At 42.5% G+C, this 15,537-nt stretch overlaps 1 pseudogene; it reads left to right on the forward strand.

The window, feature by feature from the left end:
* The first annotated feature begins 13,054 nt into the window (after positions 1-13,054).
* LOC137321313 (U2 spliceosomal RNA) lies at positions 13,055-13,226 on the forward strand (annotated as a pseudogene).
* The last annotated feature ends 2,311 nt before the right edge of the window (positions 13,227-15,537 follow it).

A 15,537-nucleotide genomic window follows, 5' to 3' on the forward strand; every position in this document is an offset into this window, starting at 1 on the left:
AGCGAAACCCGGAGATGACGTTAATCATCAGAAATCAACATGCGATCGCGTCGGAAACGGTAAGTTTTGTTCATGCGGGTTTGCCACACGCACCTTCACCCCCACCCTGCTGCCACTGTGAAATTGTAAAATTTTACATTGTAAAATTGACTCCTAGTTGTCTCTGCACCACACTAGAAAGCAATCAGAAGATCAGAGGAGCTTGCGTGTAAGTACTTGTCTCCCTGCCAGGCAGATAAACCAACTCGCAATCCTGCAATTCATTCTACTTAAATTACAATCAATTTTTATGTTGCATCTGACTAAAATGTACAAAGTTAATTTGCTGGTTTACAGATTTACAACTTCGTTAAATTGTTGGACTGTGAGACAAATTAAATATGAAACATTAAATGATTACACAGCTACTTCAACTTATGCAAGCAATATAAGTGATTTATATTAATTACTGCTGTGAAACAATAGACATTCCTTTCAGGTCTACCCTAGTGATTTTTAAAGTTTTCTACCCCTGAAATGCAGGAATACTCCCAAGGAACACCTATCTTAACTTTTAAAGGCAGTGTTAGGGCAATCACTGCACAAAACACTTTTGTTATTTATACACAGCAACAGAAATAATGTGCCAGTAAATCACCAAATACAGAAAAAGGCAGGAAATCTGTTGAACTCATAGACCCCTGGGATCGCCTCAAGGCCCTTTAGGATCCAGAGACCCGAGTTAAAGATTTACGGCCTACATTAGTATTTTCGCACCAGGACCAATAAATACAAGTTGACTCTTTTAAAGATAACTTTCTGCCTTTGCACTGCTGGCGCGGGAGTTTGCACTTCACGGTCTCAGTGGGTGAGATGCCCCACTGGAAGTGCAAAATCAGAAATTGAGGGGCGGGAGAAGGCTCATGTGGAGCATAAACACCAGCACAAGCCAGTTGGGCCGAATGGCCTGTTTCTCTGCTGTAAATCCTACGTAAAAATTGCCTCTTTTAAATCCGTTCAGAGAAAATCATTCATGTGTAAAGCCAAAGCAACAGGACAATGGTTAAGAAGCTTGCCTTACACTAACCTCTGTGACCTAATGAAGTCTGACAAACCCACATACCAATAGATGGGTCCCTAATCAGTGAGAACAGGGTAGGAAGTTGACAGATAGAAAGTGGAAACAAAAATAATTAACCCTTAAAACAAATAGCTTTTTTTTACCTCTGTAAACATTTTGTGCATTTGTGACACTTTTTACAGCAAGAAATTTAGTGTCATTACTAATCTCAGGTAATCTAGTACTAATACTAGTGACTAGTTTAATCACCCTTGAGTTTAGAAGATTAAGGGATGGTCTAATTGAGGTGTTTAAGATGATTAAAGGATTTGATAGGGTAGGTAGAGAGAAACTATTTCTTCTGGCGAGGAAGTCCTGAAGAAGGGGGCATAGTCTTACTAAAAACTCTGGAGACATTCAGGGAGCAGTTAGATGTTGTGATGGGAGGGGAGGGGGAATGGGTGCCTGTGGATGAATGAGCTAGGTGGGCTGAATGGCCTCCCTCATCTGTACTTACTTTTATGATATTTGCTACGAATACAAGAAAAAATCCGATATAATTGAGAGACTTAACAAACACTCATGCCTCAGTATTCAAAAACACTAATAAACTGCTTTTTTTAAAAACCTCATACGACTGGCCAGATAATAATGTTAAAGCAGGAGTATCAACCAAAACCACAGTGTCGGTTAGAAACTCCACCCAACCATTTTAACAAATTAACATCTAAGACCATCGGTTCTCCATTAACGAATTCTGCATCCTCAATGTCATTTACGACATTTTTGTGATGATACTCAAACGTCCCAAAGCATCATAATGCTCAATTACTTTTACTTCTCTTTTTATAAGAAAGAGCTTGCATTTATACAGCGCCTTTCACGGCCTCAGGACGTCACAAAAGGCTTTACAACTAATGAAGTACTTCTGAAGCATAGTCACTGTTGTAAGGTCCCACAAACACCAGTCTCTTCTCTTTTCGTGAAATAGAGAAAACTCACACAAAAAATTCGAAGGAATATCATACTACAAAATGAAATGACATTCTGAATCTATTGCCCTTTCTTCTGCCACTCAGCCATTTTGGGTGTGCACTGTACAATTTGGGCTTTGCTAAGTGTATATTAAATGTTGTTACGCAACTAATTAGAAGCATTCCAACTGTCTCTGAATGCATGTAGAAGTCTGTGTTCTTCCCTTTTAGGATAGCAACATCTTTTCTAAGATGGATGCCTCATCCCTGCTGCTGATGCATCTGGCTCCTTGCTAAGTATTTTCGCCGGAATCCATAATTCTCAGTACTGACGGTGGACATTTTGGCAGCAAAGTGACAACATTTGGAAGCAGTCAGATCGCATCCTAACGACTAGTCATTTGTTTTTTTTTTACAGAAGTTGAGAAGGCCGTAAAAGATAAATGAGTGGAAAACGAGAAACCCAATACTGAATTAAAAATCGTATTTTCTTTTACAACACGAGAACGAAGTATTGTCATATATCACCGGGACATTAAAAATAGCATCTTCAGCAACTGACAAAATTAGATTTTTTTTTTGAACACTTGCGATTGTATTCAATGTATATTCTAGCTGAGTGATTTCCAAGCCAGAGAGCTTTAGGAAAAAATACCCTTTTGCCCAACAACTATTTGTAATGAAAAGTATGAAGCCCAGAAGACCATTTCCATTTTAATAGGATTTCAAGACATACTGTAATTCGTTTTACAGAGTGCTATTGGAAGAACAAATGTAGAATTGAACAGAGTGAGAGATGTTATCACTTGGTTTCTGCAGCTTCAATCAATGCATATAGCACTAGAAAACATTAAGTGGTATTGGCATTGGCTAACACTCCATACTCAGGCTCCAAAGGAACACCTTGACAAATAACTACATTGGTATTCACTAATATGTTGGGTTTGATTAAAAGGGATTCAGTCATTCATTTTGCATCCCTTCCCCCTTGTGATTCCTACAGTGTAGTAGGGAATTAAAAACTGTGATTAGACTTGAGAAAAAAACCAGCTCCCGACATATTTGAGCTACTTATTGCTTATTGAGTTTGATGCTGGGGCTTTCTGACGGGCCCTGTCATTACCACCTCAGTACAAATACGTGGAGTAGACTAATTGTTGGGCGGAATTGAATCGTTGAGTCCTTTCTCAAAGCATTTATCTACAATTAATCAAATCATTTGGTTAGGCAGCCTAGTGGTACATGGACACAATAATTTTGGGTTGTCAATGTGCTGAGAAAGTGTAACCTTTATGTGCCCAAAGCCAAGGTTCTGAAAGTATTCTTCATAAAAATAGATGCGCTTGCCCATGAGCCAAGTCATAATTTGTACCGAGCTCTCCTGCAGACAGGCTCGGTATTTGGCATTATTCCATTGTACCGAAACCTGCTTAAAGAAAATCACCGTCACAAAACGCATCATTTTATGACATCGCTCACTTTGGATACTAAACTCGGGTCCTTCCACCTCCTTAGGCTCCTGAACTGTGAACATCCCACAGTACTTTTTACAACACAAAGGCAAAAGCCAGTGTCCTGGTAATATCTCCCTCAGTGTAGTGGTTTACTGTGATCGAATCACAGATCATTTTGGTCATGAGATCCACAGTTACAGCTGCCTGGAAAGCCTGAGGGTGAATTTTATCATTGCATCAAGTATCTCTTCAAGTGACTTTTATCTCTCCCTGACGCCCCCCCACCCCCAGCAGCACAATGTGCCATTTTGTGCTACTGAACAAAGATCAATGAGGCTCCTCATATCTATTGCCTTCGCACTTTTGTTTTGACATAGTGGGATTCCACGTGTATGCCAAGAAAGAAATGCTCACATACCATACCACAACCACAGAACAGGCAAAAAAAAACGCTTCACATATATGCTGTTAATACTCTTCCATGGTGCTTGTGCCAGTTGCAGAACCTGGAAATAATCAAAAGAGTACTGATGATGCCCGGGTACTGCGCTCGGTCCCTGAGCTCCTCCTGCATGCGGAACCACAAAAGGGACAAGTGAGGGAGTGCGGGAGATAAATGTTCGCCAAATTGAAATGTCACAAAATCTGCAACACAGATTTTAGTCTCAGCACAAAGTGATAAAGTTGAGCCCACTGTGATTGCATTACGAAGCCAGCATAGAATCATAAGAATTTTACAGCACAGAAGGAGGCCATTCTGCCCATCATGCCCATGCCGGATCTTTGAAAGAACTATCCAACGAGTCCCATTCCCTCTGCTCTTTCCCCATAGCCCTGCAAATTTTTCCTTTTCAAGTATATATCCAATTCCATTTTGAAAGTTACTATTGAATCTGCTTCCACCACCCTTTCAGGCAGTGCATTCCAGATCATTATAACTTGCTGCGTAAAAAAAATTCTCCTCATCTCTCCTCTGTGGTTCTTTTGCCAATTGCCTTAAATCTGTGTCCCCTGGTTACCGACCCTCCTGCCAGTGGAAACAAGTTTCTCCTTATTTACTCTATCAAAACACTTCATAATTTTGAACACCTCTATTAAATCTTGCCTTAACCTTCTCTGCTCTAAGGAGAACAATCCCAAAATGGTAGATAGCATCATAGAATCATAGAAGTTACAACATGGAAACAGGCCCTTCGGCCCAACATGTCCATGTCGCCCAGTTTATTCCACTAAGCTAGTCCCAATTGCCTGCACTTGGCCCATATCCCTCTATACCCATCTTACCCATGTAACTGTCCAAATGCTTTTTAAAAGACAAAATTGTACCCACCTCTACTACTGCCTCTGGCAGCTCGTTCCAGACACTCACCACTCTTTGAGTGAAAAAATTGCCCCTCTGGACCCTTTTGTATCTCTCCCCTCTCACCTTAAATCTATGCCCCCTCGTTATAGACTCCCCTACCTTTGGGAAAAGATTTTGACTATCTACCTTATCTATGCCCCTCATTATTTTATAGACTTCTATAAGATCACCCCTAAACCTCCTACTCTCCAGGGAAAAAAGTCCCAGTCTGTCTAACCTCTCCCTGTAAGTCAAACCATCAAGTCCCGGTAGCATCCTAGTAAATCTTTTCTGCACTCTTTCTAGTTTAATAATATCCTTTCTATAATAGGGTGACCAGAACTGTACACAGTATTCCAAGTGTGGCCTTACTAATGTCTTGTACAACTTCAACAAGACATCCCAACTCCTGTATTCAATGTTCTGACCAATGAAACCAAGCATGCTGAATGCCTTCTTCACCACCCTATCCACCTGTGACTCCACTTTCAAGGAGCTATGAACCTGTACTCCTAGATCTCTTTGTTCTATAACTCTCCCCAACGCCCTACCATTAACGGAGTAGGTCCTGGCCCGATTCGATCTACCAAAATGCATCACCTCACATTTATCTAAATTAAACTCCATCTGCCATTCATCGGCCCACTGGCCCAATTGATCAAGATCCCATTGGAATCCTAGATAACCTTCTTCACTGTCCACAATGCCACCAATCTTGGTGTCATCTGCAAACTTACTAACCATGCCTCCTAAATTCTCATCCAAATCATTAATATAAATAACAAATAACAGCGGACCCAGCACCGATTTGTGGTTGGGATCAGATCAGCCATGATCTTATTGAATGGCGGAGCAGGCTCGAGGGGCCGATTGGCCTACTCCTGCTCCAATTTCTTATGTTCTTATGTTCTTATGATCCCTGAGGCACACCGCTGGACACAGGCCTCCAGTTTGAAAAACAACCCTCTACAACCACCCTCTGTCTTCTGTCTTCAAGCCAATTTTGTATCCAATTGGCTACCTCACCTTGGATCCCGTGAGATTTAACCTTATGTAACAACCTACCATGTGGTACCTTGTCAAAGGCTTTGCTGAAGTCCATGTAGACCACGTCTACTGCACAGCCCTCATCTATCTTCTTGGTTACCCCTTCAAAAAACTCAATCAAATTCGTGAGACATGATTTTCCTCTCACAAAACCATGCTGACTGTTCCTAATCAGTCCCTGCCTCTCCAAATGCCTTTAGATCCTGTCCCTCAGAATACCCTCTAACAACTTACCCACTACAGATGTCAGGCTCATCGGTCTGTAGTTCCCAGGCTTTTCCCTGTCGCCCTTCTTAAACAAAGGCACAACATTTGCTACCCTCCAATCTTCAGGCACCTCACCTGTAGCTGTTGATGATAGCAGCAGGGATGAAGGTACAGGTGCATTTGCTTTAAAATTTAACCTAATAGAATCTAAACTTGAATCTGGCTCATCATTGATTGTCTTCACTATATTGTATATCAACATTTTCACAAATTAAAGCTACTTGAGCAAAACAAAAGGCTAACACACCACAACTTCCATGTTAAAGTGCATCGCTAACAACTAACAACTCCCAAACCTGCGACCTCCACCACCTAGAAGGACAAGGGCAGCATGCTCATGGGAAAACCATCACCTCCAGGTTCTTCTCCAAGTCACACATGACCCTGACTTGGACATATATCCCCGTTCCTTCATCGTCACGGGGTCAGAATCATGGAATTCTCTACCTAACATTACTGTGGGAGCACCTTGACCACACGGACTGCAGCGGTTCAAGAAGGCGGCTCACCACCACCTTCTCAAGGGCAATAAAGGGTGGACAATAAATGCCAGCTTTAGATGCCCATATCCTGAGAATGAATAAAACAAATAGAAACAACAAAATACAGTAAAACTGACCCACAGTACATTAAGGGCAGGTGCCCGGAACATACATACATACATACAAACATATGAATTAAGAGCAGCAGTAGGCCATTTGACCCCTCGAGCCTGCTCTGCCATTTGATAAGATCATAGCTGATCTGATTGTGACCTCAACTCTACTTTCCTGTCTACCTTTGACTCCTTTGTTAATCAGGAATCTATCTAACTCAGCCTTAAAAATATTCAATGACCCTGCCTCCACCGCTTTCTGGGGAAGGGAGTTCCACAGACTCACAACCCTCTGAGAGAAAACATTTCTCCTCATCTCCGACTTAAAAGGGAGACCCCTTATTTTTAAACTGTGGCCTCTAGTTCTAGTCTCTCCCATAAGGGGAAGTATCCCTTCAGCATCTCCCCCTTCTAGTCCTCTCAGGATCTTATATGTTTCAATAAGATCACCTCTCATTCTTCTAAACTGCAATGTATACAGGCCCAACTTGTCCAACCTTTCCTCATGAGATAACCCCCTCATCCCAGGAATCAGTCGAGTGAACCTTCTCTGAACCTTTCTAAAATAAGGAGACCAAAACTGCACACAGTATTCTAGATGTGGTCTCACCAATGCCCTGTACAACTTTAGCAAAACATCTCTACGTTTATATTCCATTCCCCTTGCAATAAATGACAACATTCCATTTGCCTTCCTAATCACTTGCTGTACCTGCATACTAACTTTCCCTTTACCCTTAAGAAAGATGATTTTGGGCGCCCATGACAGTTCCTCAGGTGGACACAACACAGGGTAGATACAGAGAAACTATTTCCTCTGGTGGGGGAATCCAGAACAAGAGGGGATAATCTTAAAATTAGAGCTAGATCATTCAGGAGTGAAATCAGGAAGCACTTCTTCACACAAAGGATAGTCGAAATCTGGATCTTGCCGCCCCCAAAAGGCTGTGGATGCTGGGACAATTGAAACTTTCAAGATTGAAATTGATAGATTTTTATCAATCAAGGGATATAGAGCAAAGGCGGGTAAATGGATTTGAGGTACAGATCAGCCATGATCTAATTGATTGGCGGAATAGGCTCGAGGGGCTGAACGGTCTACTCCTGTTCCTATGTATTACTGACTCCATGAATGTATTACTAACACCTAGAGAGATTCTAGGTTTGATCCCTGGTCTGTGTGGCATTTGCTCATCTTAGCAGGGTAGCAGTGGGGGAGCTACAATTGGCCTCCTTGTTCCATGGCTGAGGAAGTTATATGTATGAGTGTGGGAGGTGGGGCAAATTAAAAAATCAAAACGATCAACCAATGTAGCCATATCTCAATGTTACAAAGAGACCCCCCCCCCCTCCAACACCTCCCCTCCCCCACCACCCCACCACTGGAAAGTTCACACGAACGCACAGGGCCAACCTCAGCTGTGATTCCCTCCTTAACCAAGCAGCCTGTTTGGACGAGGTGAAAAGGAACTGCTGGCAGATGGCAGAACCATAGAGCAGCAAAAATCAGCTCCTTCAATAGAGGAGGGAGAAAATTGGCAAGAAAAGAGGACAAAAATGTAATTTTGTTTCCTGCCTAGAAGCTGTAGATTCTCATTAACCACATTTCCTAATGACATCTGCGCTCCATTCACATTACCATCTGAATTTCTACTGGCAGGGCTACAAAATCAGAAGTAACGTTCAGCTTGGCAAACACACACACTGCTATAAAATAGAACCGAGCAAATCTTACAGGGGGTATTAATACTTACTACTTTGTGATGTTTGATTGAATAATGCCATCTTTTCAGTTCTATAGAAAATTCTAATTAAATTCCCTCCCTATCTCCGTCACCTCCTCCAGCCCTACAACAGTCCCCACCCACCCCCCAAACTCCTGAACAATCCATTGGTCTGACTCAGGCCCTGTGTCCCATCATTTGCAGCCATGCCTTGCAACTATTCCCATTTGCTGGAATTCCCTCCCTAAACTCCTCTGCCTCTTCAATTCGATCTCCTCCTTTAAGACGCTCCTTATTCCCCCACCACTTCGATGAGCTTTTGGTCACCTCTTCGAATCTTTCCTTCTTTGGCTTGGCGCCATCTTTTCCTCACACTTCCGTGAAGTGACTTGTGACAATTTTCTATGTTAAAGGCAAAATAAAATGTGAGGAGTTGTGAGTGAAGATGAACACAGTGGAATCATCAGTGAATCATCCTGGACTCGGTTCGATTGCCTAAGGGGGTTGGAGAGGGACTTCCCAGATTTTTCTTCCCAAATTAGCCTGGGTTTTTTATCTGGCTTTTCACTCTCTCCCAGGAAATCACATGGTTTCGGGTGGGGTAAGGAGTGTAGAGAATGTGATGCACAAGGTTTCACAAATCATGTGGGACAGGCTAGATGGACCAGAGGGTTTTTTCCTGTTGTTCATTGTTCGTATGACTGTATGAGCAGCGCCATTTCTGATCTCATGACAGAGCGAAGATCATTGATGAAGCAGCTGAAGACGCTTTGACTGAAATTCAAGAAACTGTATACTTTTCAGATCATAAATACTTATAATTTAATGGCCAATTAGCAGCCAGTGCTTTTATGGAATTATCTTAGTGATTAAACATCACTATTAATACAGAGCACAAGGACTTAATCCATTTCTTAGGCTTTTGAATATTTGCTTTATTGAACAGGTACAGTGCGATTGATTATGTAGCATGCACAGTTCAGATGGATTCAGCAACGGAGCCCTGATTAGATTGATTGATAACCAAGTATCATAGGTCTTATCAGTAATGCTCCATTTGACTTACCTCTACAGAGACATAAATAACAGGACATATATCCAATAACAATTTATGCGATTGCTAAATACTGAATCACCAATAAAGTTAAACAATTTGCGTAACGTGCTTTTAATTTTTAATGAATATTGTGCTCAGGTTAAGGATGTTATTGCTGAGGAAGAAAATATTTTTTTTCACTTTTTGCATCTATTATCAGGCATCAAGCACTCCCATGTCAGATGCAACATGCAGGATAAATTCCCTCTACACTGCCTCAACAAAATACTGCAGCATTGGCCATTCAATGATTGACACTGCGGCACATATACCCCACCTAAAACCTGGAGAGAAAGACATACAGCTCGTGGACCATGGACAACCTAAACTTACCAATTTATGAGGATCTCCAGAAATTTCCAAAGACACACCTGAAATCTTGCAAGCCTTTTTGGGATTGGTCTCATGCTCTTAAAACGTCCTCGTTCAATCCCGAGGCACACTGGAAAGAGTTCTGGGTCAATGCCAATGTTCTAAACGAACACCCGATTGGCAACCCCATAAGCGAAATTCCAGGCTTCATCCTAGCCTGAAAACAATGGGCCGCGTTGAACCGTTTCAGAATGTGGCATGGCAGGTGCGGTCACTTCTTGCACCGCTGGCGGACATCAGTCGCAAACTATGAATTGTAAATCAGTGCCCACTTCGATTGTCAGCGGCAACACCTCAGACTTACACCGAGTAAGTCTGAGATGTTGCCAGTTGACGAACCACATCTGAAGCTACCCACCGGCTCACCAATTTGAACGTCGCTAATCTCCTCTCTTGCCATACGGAAACAGTAGTAATAGTATCAATCTCTAAAAAACGTGGGGGTAACTTTCAATGTCGGAGGGGGTAGAATACTAGTGATATTGGATCGACTGCCCGTTATATCCCCTTCAATGGAAAGGAAAATTGTCGGGGTGTATAATGGGCGGCCGATCCGAAACCGTCAATTTTCCACCCCCACTGAAGTTGAAAATTACCCCCCCATGTCTTCCTGCACTACTGGAATATTTTCATTTCCCTACTGATACCGCAACATGTGGTGCTAACCCATTCATTTCAAATGAGATAATGACCCCGATATTTACGGGGAGGCGGCGGGGGGAAGTTGTAGCTGCCGGGAAACCCGGAAGTGCGGGGATCATGGAGGTCATGCTGAATTTAACGGCAGGACCTCATTTGAATGTTCTTGTTCTCCAGGCATATTGAGAGGTTGTCTGGCTGTTGGGCAGGAAGCGCTGAGCTGGAAGGCCACAGTCAGGGAGCAGAGAGGGGAGAACCTCCGCAGAAATTACTGGTAATGTTCACACTTTTCAAACCCTGAATGTGTGCTTTAAGTTTTGCTGCCCAATATTTTTCATAACCCTGCTCTAAATAGACTTATCAGTTCGATCATTCATGCTCTTTTTACTATCATGTTTAAGTCGCAACATTTCACACGAGGAAGGGAACATCGTAACTTTGATAATAAGCTGGATTAAGGATTTTGAACAGTGGGGTTTAATCTGGAGCCCATCAACTATTTGAATGAAGAAAGAAAATAATATATTATTAGGGATTTTAAGACGCGATCACCATGAGCAGGTGGGAACATCCCACGCCACCATCGCTGGAAAGTGCTACGATACCTGAAATATTTATTTCAATGTGATAAGAATACAAGGGAATCTCTCCAGCAGAAGTAATGCGCATTAACACCTGGGGGAAAAAATATATATTTATGTGGCCATTGAGCTGTCAAAGTAAGCCCTCGGGTAAATATACCAGGCAACGGAAACAGTTTTGTAGACTAATGAAATCAAAAAAGTAACCTTTATCAATGGAACAGACTAACATTTATGAGGTAAGGTCAAGGAGAATTTTATGAGCAGCGGTGTTCACTGTCAGCAGTAAATCACTATGGCCATTTCTCGAGAGTGGCAGTGCTTTTGCACTGCTGAACCGTGTAACCTCATCAAAATTGAGGACACAAGGTAAGAATGCTGCCCTCTCTTCTAGACGCTGCATTATGCTAGCTAACATCAGGATTTGCTTTCTGGTAAGATTGCTTAGACATACTTGACACTCGTGAGTCCACGATAATGCCTTAGATGCATCAAAGCATCAGGTGATAAAACAATTCATGTGGCAACTGTGGAGATCAGTTGTCTTAAGGGACCGTGTCCTGTGATTTCCCCCAATTTCACAATTTCGTAGAATCATGCAGCACCGAAGGAGGCCATTCGGCCCATCGTATCTGTGCCAGCTCTTTGAAAGAGCAATCCATCAAATTCCACTCCCTGCTCTTTGCCCATAGCCCTGCAAATTATGTTTCATTTATTTACATGAAGTAGTGGATAATGTTTAAATAATATATAATGAAATCAGTGGGAAATCTAACATTCCTCAGATTAAAACTGACAGCCTGAATTTTCCAATCAGGTCTGCTAAATTCATGCTATAATTTTCCCGTATGGAAAATGTAATCATACCAGATGTCTGGTCACTTGTGTCACTTGTAATTTCCTGTGTGTGATGGGAGGTTGGGTTGGGGGAGAGCGTTAGTTGTGGAAGTACCTGCCTCAAACAAACAGGAATTTCATTTAAATATTAATTCGGACCACAAGGCTATCAGCATGTGGTCCGCACGTTACGTCCTCGAGACCCTGCGGGAAAAGGAGATTGTGGATCCTGTCGGTTGGTTTCCCGAGCAGACTGTCAATGTCATTTGGCAGAACGCCTCATCGCCAGAGCTTTCAAACAAGCACCAAGACCTAGATTGGCTGGTGGTGAGAAGGGCCCTTCCTGTCAGATCCTTCATGCACTCCCGGAGTCTCAGTGCCACCGCGTGCTATCCCCGAGGAGGCTGCAATGGAGACGAGACCGTCACCCATCTCCTTCTGGAATGTGCCTTTGCAAAGAAGGTCTAGAGGGAGATGCAGTGGTATCTGTCCAGGTTCGTCCCGAGCAGTTCCGTAATACAGGACTCTGTGCTCTACGGGCTGTTCCCGGGGATACACACCGAGACAGACATCAACTGCTGCTGGAAGACCATCAACTCGGTGAAAGACGCCCGTTGGTCTGCTCGAAACTTGCTGGTCTTCCAGTGCAAGGAGCTGCCCTCGACCGAGTGTTGCAGGCTGGCACATTCCAAGGTCCAGGACTACGTGCTCAGGGACGCATTGAAACTGGATGCGGCCGCCGCAAAGGCTCTGTGGGGAAAGGCAACTGTTTAGAACCTTCCCGCCATTGTATACCGAGGGGCTGCAATCAGGGAAAAACCCCCTTCGGGCAGAATGTAAAATTCAAATTGATGTAATGTACCTGTAATGAATCTGTAATGTACCTGTAATGGATCTGTAACCAATAATCTGTATTGAATGTAATGCAATGAGGTACCCTAGAGTGTCATGAACTGTAATTATGTACAATGTGTTCATTAAACTGTACTTGATGTAACCTGCAAATTGTATAATCTGTATTGTGTATGTTTGGAATGTGATATGACAACTGTATTGTATGTATTGTTGCAAATTTTATGAATAAAGTATAGTTTTTGGAAAAAAAATCTGTTCTTATCAGTTTAATATCTGATATGTCCCCTATCTGGGGACCATATATTAAATTGATTTTTGGAACAGGGAGATGGAACAGGGGCTTGCTCCGTCCACTCCACGCATCGACCCAGTATTGCAGTGTCTCTGGGAACGGTGCACCTCCCTGAGGGGAGATAGTGAAAAGGAAAAACAGGTCTTTCCCAGCGTCTCTGTACGTCTGTATGTATTATTACTGAGAATAAATTTGATATATTGCACTTAAAAAAAAATTAATTTGGAGATGCTATTTCCCAAATGTTCGAGCATGCAGGATATTGGTTCCAAATAAGATTAAAAATGGCTGTCCAAGGTCGCTAACCGTGAGCAATAGTTGATTTAAAGGGCATGTCAAGTACATTAATTCTGCTGATTGTTCCATTTGCTTTGATCCACAAATGAGTTTCCCAATGTCAATGCCTCTAACTGAAGTGTTTTGAAGAAGGAGGAGTAAAGGAGAGATGCTAGGCAGATCAAAGTGCACGAAAGGTGTTCTGTGCCCACCTACTGCTACCCACATTGACAGAGGTGCAGATACTTCACTTTAGCAGACGATTAGTGCGGAGGGAGGCTTGTATTTCCAAAGGAAGCTGGGGCAGCAGACAAAATGGCACCACTAAAGCATATGAATGCCTGATTAACTAGAATGTTGGATGCTCCCTTGGAAACATCCCAGTCACACTGTGCCATGCTCTCAGTGACACTGTGTGAAAGACGCCATGCCATGGTAATCGACAACTAGCATCTTCTAATCGGCCACACCCGCCAAGATGCCACCAATCATATCCATGATGTGGAGATGCCGGTGATGGACTGGGGTGGACAAATGTAAGGAATCTTACAACACCAGGTTATAGTCCAACAGTTTTATTTTAAAATCACTGTGGAGATGCCGGTGATGGACTGGGGTGGACAAATGTATGGAATCTTACAACACCAGGTTATAGTCCAACAATTTTATTTTAAAGTCACTGTGGAATAAAATTGTTGGACTATAACCTGGTGTTGTAAGATTCCTTACATTTGACCAATCATATCGGTAGACACTGTTGAATTTACCCAGTGATGATCACAAGGAACTGTTTTCACATGGTCCAGGTCAGTAGAACGCCAGTTGCACAGCCGCTTTCTGCTGCCAGGACCCCTGCGTTTTACCATGGAGCTTAAGGCTGGCACGGCTGATGACAGTACCAACCTGCTGCAACCTCCAATCTGTTTCAGTCTCCTTGCAGACGTGCTGCATTGCAGACCTGTGGGATGGTGCCATGGAGTGGCAAAAAGGACGGCCCTCACTGAAACCATCTCATGCCGCACCACCTCTACTTCAGGGCTCATCAAACAGGGGTCACTTGCACCATCACGTGCCTGCAGATTCATGCCCGCATTGGATTTCTTTTCACTTAATTTTGCCAGTCACTTCTCAGTCCATTCTCCCTTGGCAAAAGCTGTTAATGGATTAAGATCCTTTCCAAAGACTTACAGAACTTTTGACACCTTGTTCTGTCACTTCCCTTTAATTGTCCCCAAACTGGAAGAAGTAGCAAACTGTCAGGAAGAATGCAGGAGACTACACATGTTCATAAATAGGCCAGGAAAATGCACAGATAGTTGGCAGATGCAGTTTAATACAGACAAATAGAGCTAATAAATTTTGGGAACAAAAATAAAGAAAGGAAATATCCCTCAAATGGTAATTTTCTCAAGGCAGTGGAAAAGCAAAGGGAAAAGCAAAGGGAAAAGCAAAGCAGATTAGATAACTTAAAAATATGTGGACAAGTTAAAAAAAAAACATTAGGAAGGCTGATTTAATTTTCGGGTTTATGCTGAGAGGGATTAAATACAAATACAAGGAAGTCATGATAACTCTGCAGGAAACAATAGCTAGTCCACATCTGGAATACTGTATGCAGTTTTAGGTTCTTCACTGTAGGATGGATATAAGTCCTGGGAACATTGGAACAGGAGCAAGCCATTCAGCCTCTCGAGTGTGTTCTGCCATTCAATTAGCTCATGACTGATCTGTACCTCAACCCCATTTACCCACCTTTGCTGTATATCCCTTGATACTTTTACCTGACAAAAATCTATCGATCTCAGTCTTGAAAATTTCAATTGGCTTAGCATCCATAGCCTTTTAGAGTAGAGAGTTCCAGATTTCTACTACCCACTGTAAAAAGAAGTGCTTCCTGATTTTACTCCTGAATGGCCTGGTCCTAATTTTAAGATTATGTTCTGGATTTCTCCACCAGAAGAAATTATTTCTCTTTATCGAACCTATTGAATTCTTTTATCATGTTAAACACGTTGATTAGATCACCCCTCAATCCTCAATCCTCAAGCGGATAGAAGCCAGGTTTATGCAAACTATCCTCATAATTTAACTCCTTTAGCCCTGGTATCATTCTGGTGAACCTATGCTGTACTCCATCCAAGGCCAAT

Source organism: Heptranchias perlo, chromosome 4 (genome assembly GCF_035084215.1).
Source record: "Heptranchias perlo isolate sHepPer1 chromosome 4, sHepPer1.hap1, whole genome shotgun sequence".
Lineage (NCBI taxonomy): Eukaryota > Metazoa > Chordata > Chondrichthyes > Hexanchiformes > Hexanchidae > Heptranchias > Heptranchias perlo.